The sequence below is a fragment of the Lygodium microphyllum genome, chromosome 14, assembly GCF_053477565.2.
Source record: "Lygodium microphyllum isolate KBCC chromosome 14, Lygodium_microphyllum_v1.1.10, whole genome shotgun sequence".
Classification (NCBI taxonomy): Eukaryota; Viridiplantae; Streptophyta; class Polypodiopsida; order Schizaeales; family Lygodiaceae; genus Lygodium; species Lygodium microphyllum.
The window spans coordinates 85,538,106-85,545,618 of record NC_141148.1 but is presented as its reverse complement, the minus strand read 5'-3'; positions in this window follow the sequence as shown (position 1 = coordinate 85,545,618).

Here is a 7,513-nt window from a genome sequence, read left to right as displayed (position 1 = left end):
AGGGTACGGTGTGTAGTTTTTTTCTTTATTGCCTGATACGGGGATTTGGGTGTTTGCATGTTGCATAGCATGAAGCTTTCGGTCGCATATGTCTAGAGGTCATGTCGAATTTTTTTTCTAGGCTGTGGTTTGCTTGGGGATAGTTGGTCGAGTCACGCTTTATCGCTTTGGTTGATATCTTATCCTTGGTTTTTGTCTGTTGCTTTGTAGGCATTCTCCTTGTTTGTCTGTGTTTGTGGTGTGTGTGTAACCATATGAATGGCGCCTCACGCTCCTCCCCCTATCCAGTATGTCCCACTGGTCAGTAGGGATTACTCTTCCCTACTCACTTTTGAGCCTCTCACGAAGGCGGGACTCGCGACTTTTGTGGCTGCCTCCTTTCCACTGCTTCTAGAGGATCCATCGATGTGTGACGAGTTTCTGGCCTCCTACAGCAAGAAGTCGGGACCGGTCCAGGGTACTTCCATGACTTTGACACCTCGAGGCCTCGGGAAGGCTCTGTCTCTTCCCTCCAAAGGTGAACCCTTTATTACAACTCGCCAGCTTTTCTCTAACGAAGAGATTTTGAAGCTGTTACAAAAACAGACCAGGGAAATTCTGGATGTTAAGAAGGTGATCAACTCTTCAGGAGTTTCCTTTTCCATGATCACTGATCCTGTGTGGAAGTTGGTCTGTCAGTTTTTCCAAGACAGGTTTATACCTGCAAAAACGCCATCCCATTACTTGTCCAAAGAGCTCTTTACAGCTTCAAGGATGGTGTTAAAAGGAGTAGCTATTGATTGGAGCACTTACCTACTCACTAAGATGGATCAACATTTCGTCAAAGTCACCAGGGGCAATGTTACCAATGTCACCGATGGATCGTACTTGTCTGCCTTCTTGACCTACTCAGGTTTATAGAAGAGTGTGCCTCCACCTCCTCCATCTGATCCAGTACCTCCTCCTCCACCTTCAGATGAATCAGAACCAATTGATATAGAGGATTTGGATTCTCCGCCTCCCCTGGTCATACAGCGCAAATGCTTGAAGTGGGTAGCAGATAAAGCTCCTTCAGTTCTTCCTTCTGTGCCCCTTCCTACTACCTCTGGCAGTGATCTCCCTGGTTATCTCACATGTAATAACCTGTTCAGAGCACATCGAGAAGGTTCGTTGGATATATCAGTCCCCTCATTGAACAGTCTAGTCTCGGGAGATGCCATTCCTTTCCTATGTAAAGACATTCAGAGTTCCATTGAACTGTCAGTGACAGCCTGTATTCAACAGATGTACGCTTCCTTTGATGAAGAACTGATGCAGTCTAAGGACCAGTTGCATAAGGCAACATCCGAGTTAGCCTCTGCTAAGGATACCCTAGCAGATTTGTTTAAGCAAATGGAGCACCAAACCCACTTGATTGAAATCCAAAGAGATGAGATATCTTATTTGAAGATTCAGTTTTAATAGAGGCTCAATCAGAGGTTACTAGCCTCTCAGAGGAGAAGGAGAGGATGTCCAAAGAAGCGCAAGAGTTCCAAACTCTTTTAGGTGTCAAACTTTCAGCCTTACAGACTGCTCATGACACAGTGGAATCACAAGCTTCCCAAATCAAGCAATTGCAAGATCAACTGGCAAAGTCACGGTCTGTTCCTCCAAGCCCTCATGTTCCCTTGATCCCTTCTCTCCCACAGCAGGACTTGGCAGCTCTTCAAAGACAGGCTACCTTATGTCCCTTATTCCAGGCCAAGGTGGAAAGATTGCAATCTCGAATGGATTTGCTATGGTCTTCTTTTGAGCAATTCCAGGAATATGTTCCTCCGGACCATTCTTTCACTATCAACAACAGAAGTTGGCCTTCTACATGAAGCTTTCCACGATGGATCTTCCTCTTCCAGAGGATGGTTGGAGTGGGGCTTGGTCTCCTGAGTTGCTGACAGAGGTGGTCGGTATGGTGTTTGAAGATTCTATCACGATCGATACCATGTTGATGTCATATATGTGTCTACGAGGAGACTTGTTTATTCCAGATGAAGTGGATATGGCTTGGTATGTGGGAGATGTGGTTTTACAAGCTGTTTTGTATGTCAACCATTTGGAGTTGCGAATAGATGACATGTTTCAGAGTTATTCCTCCAAAGTGGCTACTTGCCCTGATAATTCCTGGCATACCATGATTGATTCTGTGGTTCTGAATCAACGACAGAACACAACCCCTACCTATGTCCAGAGCACTAATCAACTGAGGGTGGATCTCTTAGCTTATCTTTCCAAACATAATCCATTTGATTCTATCTTTTTTGATGCCTATCAGAGAAGATCTATCTTAGGTCCTTCTGTTCCTACCCTACTGTATTACCAACAAATGGCTCACCGTTATGATATATATCTTTCCCTCTATCAAACCGATTCCACAACGATCTTACCCCTTCTTTTCCAACCTCAATCTTTTCCTCAAATTCCCATATTTACATACTGCTTTTTTATCGAGGATAGAGTATTTTTCCCTTCTCCACCATGTCCTTCTCCATCCATTCATGTACCTTCTACCTTTCCTAATTATCAGTTAACACCCTTCCTAAGTGATTCCCTACAATTTTCAGCCACTCCTTCTTTAAATTATTCCTCCTTTTTTGATTTTGCCTACCCATCTCTTCATCCACTTTTCCTTATTCCACTTCCATCTCCTACCACTTCTATATCTCAACCACCTCAGTTGGTTAGTGACTATGACGGGTCTGATCATTAGATTTCCAAAAGAAGGGGATGGAGATCGAATGATTCTCTTACAGGACCTTAGATAAACTGGCCAATGATTCCAGGAGATTGGACAACTGCCAGTCAAGCATACCAGAACTATATTCATTTTGCTCACCAATATTCACAGTCTCTGGATCCTTCGGTGAGATTGACAGCTCATTTTGCTTGGTACCTGGCGTATATGCATAGGCATTCTCATAATGATTCAAAGCCTATTCCAAAGTTGTGCATGAATGTCAATGTGAGCATTGATTCCGAGCAATTGGATGTATTGTACTTTCATGCCCTGTGTTTGCCTAGTAGATACCTTGTCCTGTTGGAAAGGATGTGCTGCCTTCACTTTTTTCAGAATCCTCCCAAGACATTTGTAGATGAATCCTTATCAATGGATCGTTTTCGAAATCACCAATCTTTTAAGAGGGATCATCTTCATTGATACCTTTTCCATGTATGCTGGATGCTTTTTAATGATAAATCTCTCTTTTTGGAGGAGTCATTCAGATGGTTGTGTTATGTGTAGTGTTTGTGTTGTGGGTTAATTTATGTAATAAGATCGTGGTAGTTGCCTATTCGATTGGCTTTCGTGCGAGTTCCATTTTTAGAGAATTGTGGTGATGGGGTCGTGGTTGGATAGTTGAAGATGCTAATGCAGAAGAAGAAGAAACCTCTTATATCCTTTATAAGTTTGTTGTGATTTCCAGTTTGATAAGAAGTGTTAATGTATAAAGGGTTTTCCTTTCGTTGTATTTTTATATCAGATATAGGTGATAAGTTGGGGTCGTGGTTGGATGGACTCTTTTTGAAGATTTATTGAAGATCAAAGTTGAGCTTTTGAATGAACTTGTATTCCCTTTTTCCTGGGTCGCGAGGACGCTTCCTTATTAAGTGTGGGGATATGTTGAGTGTTGAAATGACCTGTTTTTTGGCTGATTTTTGTTGTTTTTGAGAGCTGAATGTTGATTTTATGAGATGATTGATTGGTTTGGAAGTGGTTTGAGAGTGTTTTGGATAGGTTGGAATGGTTTTATTAAGCTCATGATGATTTTCAGTGGAGATATGAGGTTCTGTGATGTTCTGATAGGTTCTGATTGGTTCTGTATACCTTCTGTTGAGCTTCTGTTTTGTTCTGTTTTGTTTTGTTTTCTCTCTATAAGGAGGGATGGAGTATTGATTGATAGGGTTTGAAATTTTTTGAAAGCTTATTGAGTTATTTTTTATGGTTTGGAATGGTTTTGGTATGAGTTATGAGGTTTTGATGACCTTCTGTAAACTTCTGTAGATCTTCTGTAGAGCTTCTGTCTCTGTACTGTAGCTATTCTGGTACTGTACTGTGACTATTTTGTAGACCTTCTGTATGCTTCTGTATGTGTTCTGATGGATAAGAGTGTAGATTGGGAAAGCTTTCTAGCCTTGGAAAGAGGTGAATACAAGTGCAAAAGAGCTAAAAGAAGTGAAAGAAGTAGCTGTTGAAGACTCAAGTAAAGACTGGAGTGAAGTGACAGTGGTGACTATGAAGACATTGAAGATGAATACTATGTGATGTATTTCCATTCAAAGATGGTGTATTTCTTTTCTTTCTTTGTTCTATTGATGTATTTTGTGAAGATATTGAAGAATATGGTTGATTCTATCAAATCCGTGGGAGATCTACATGATGCTGCATGAAGATTTGTTGTGCCTGGTGTTCTTTTCTTCATTGTGATCATATAAAACCTAATAAAAAAGCTTGTTGATGTTACAATATAGATTTTATTGCAAGAGAATTCCCTTTTCCTTTGTGTTCCTCTTGGGGCTCCAATGCCCCACTTCTCAAAGGGAAGGATAGCCATAATAGGCGTAAGTGGGCGTTTCCTATTGTCTCTGCTGTCATGTCTTTGACAGGTACCACATCTCTTAACATACTCAAAGGAATCTTGGAAGATGGACGGCCATCAATATCCAGCTCTTAAACCTTTTTGTGCCGTTAACCATCCAGCAAAGTGCCCTCCACATGCAGAGTCATGGCACTCCTCCAAGATGAAAGGAACCTTATCAGGCATCACACATCGACGATAGATATCATCAACACCCTGGCGATATAGTGTTCCTGCGATCAAGGAAAACTTCAAAGCCTGTTGTATGATTCTCCTCTTTTCAGATTTGGATAAACCAGCTCTAGTCTCTCCCGTTGATAGATAATGTGTGATAGCAGCATACCAAGATGGGATAGAAGCTGTATCAATTTTAAACATTTCTTCAATATCACTTCCTTCAGCCAAAGTCTCTTTCGGTTCCTCGAAATCCACAAGGCATTCCACAATCCCATGCAACCTCGGTGGCTTACTCTTAATCTCATAATCAAACTCCTGCAAAGTGATTAACCACTTTGCTAAACGATCAGGCGGTTGTAGCTTATTCATAAGCAATCTGAGCCCTTCTGCCTTCATATAGACAACTACCTTCTCATAGAGGATGTAGTGCTTGAATTTTTTAGTCGCAAAGTCCATCGCAAGGCACAACTTCTCCATGTAGGTATAGTTAATTTCTGATATGCCCAATTTTCGACTAGTAGAAGCTATCGGATGATACCACTTTCCCTCCCAGATTTCGGCTAAACAACAACTGATACTATGCATGGTGGCTGATGAAAATATGTAAAATACCTCACCGATTTTAGGTGCTTTTAAAACTAGTGCTTTTACTAGCTCCTATTTCACATCCTCGAAAGCTACCTTACAAGGGTTGCTCCATACAAATAGACAGCTAAAGGATAATAAGTTCGTTAATCACAACGTCCTTTCTGCCAAGGCATTTATAAACCTCTAATAGTACCCTATCGATGAAAGAAAGCTATGTACCTCTTTCGGAGTGTGTGGTGGACTCATAGCGACTATAACCTTGATCTTTTTAGGGTTAGTTGCGATTCCTATTGAACTGACCACATGGCCTAGCAATAGTCCATAAGGCACTGCAAAGACACACTTTCATGGGTTAAGAGCGATACAGAATTATATGCAGTGCTCAAAGCACTTTCTTAAAATAATCAACATCCTTTCCCTTACAGTGGCTGCCCCCAGGTCATCGATAAATACTTTCAACTCATCTGGGAAGATGTCGCCAAAGGTCTTGTCTGTTGTTCGTTGCCATGATCCAGGTTCATTGCACAAATGAAAGGCCATCACATGGTATGCAAAAGTACCAAAGACAATAATAAAAGTCATTTTAAACTTGTCCTCTTCTGCAATTGCCATTTGGTTGTAACCCACAAAGCAATCCATAAATGAATATATTTCCCTACCCGCTAATTGATCCAAAATCTGGTCGATAAATGGTACTAGGTAGTAATCCTTAATTGTCTGCTTATTCAACTCTCTAAAATCTACACATAGTCGGACCTGGTTGTTATTCTTCTTCTTGTTGACAATTGGTGAACACCATTTAGTGTGCTGTACAGGGAAGATTAAACCAGCTTTACGTAACTTCTGTAACTCCTCAAACAGCTCACCCTCAATCCAAAAGGCATATGCCTTACTTTCTGACGCACAGGATGACTGCCTAATTATACAGTAATAGTATGAACAACCAGGCTAGGAGGAATGCCTCTCAGCTCATCATAATTTCAAGCAAAGATGTCGCCGAATTCTTGGATCAAGGACACATAGTCCTCCCTTTCTGTTGAACTGAGCGTGGAACCTAATTTAATTGGCAGCAAATCATTCGGCGTACCAAGGTCTAAAGTCAATCACATTCACATCTCTTATCCTATCTTGCGGCTCTATCGGCTCATTTAAAGTTATCTGATAAATATCCTTTGTAGTGGACCCCTCTTTAGATTCATCACTGGATGATGTCTCACTACCAGATGGATCACATGCTATTGCTAATTTAGTAGAGGATAAAGGAGGTCTCTCACTCTGAGGAGACTCAGGGTAAGCATCGACTATTACTCGATTAGCACCTCTACCTAGAACCACTCGACCGACGGTATATTGACTTAGCAGTCTATTCATAAAATCCAAGGCCTACCTAGCAAGACTCAATAGCTAGGACGTCCTGCAAATCTTATCACCCTAAAGTCCAAGGAGCATTCCACACTTGCAACTGTAACATGAACTTTAATAACGCAACCTTTTGGTTGCCTTAGACTATCATTAGCCATTCTAAGAAGGGTGGAGCTGTCTTCTTGGATGCCTAGACCCAACCTCTCCATCAACTCTGAACTCATGATATTGACAGAGGACCTAGTGTCTACGATAGCATGCTCTACTAATATTCCATCCACGTATGCTGGAACCCTAGGGCAATTCTTTTCAGCATGATCAAACCAATCTTCCCCTACTCGTACTATGCCCAAAGGTTCTACAATATACGCAATACGCAGGATCTTCTTGAATTCCTTGCGTACTCCTAGAGATAATTTAATCAACTGTAAGAGGTTTACATCTGGTTTGACTTCGCAAAGAGAACTTGCTAAATCAAAATCATGATAGGTAGCCAACACTCGCTTTTCTCGCCAAACCATCCTTTCTTTTGGTCTCGAGACCGGCTTTGGTGCTTCTTTTTTAGCTCTTGCCTTCTTTCTTGGCACTTCCTCATCCTTCTTAGGATCGATTTTTTTGTCAATAGGCCTTAGAGGTCCACCTTCCACGCTAGGATTCAGGACTTGCGTCCCCTTATCCCCTTGCTTAGGGTTTCCCTCGACCGGTTTTGTATTATCTTTATCAACCTCTTTAGCCTTTTGGCCTCTTGTTACAGCTCTTAGGTTAGAGGTTTCAATGGCATTGATGCATACAGCCTCGAT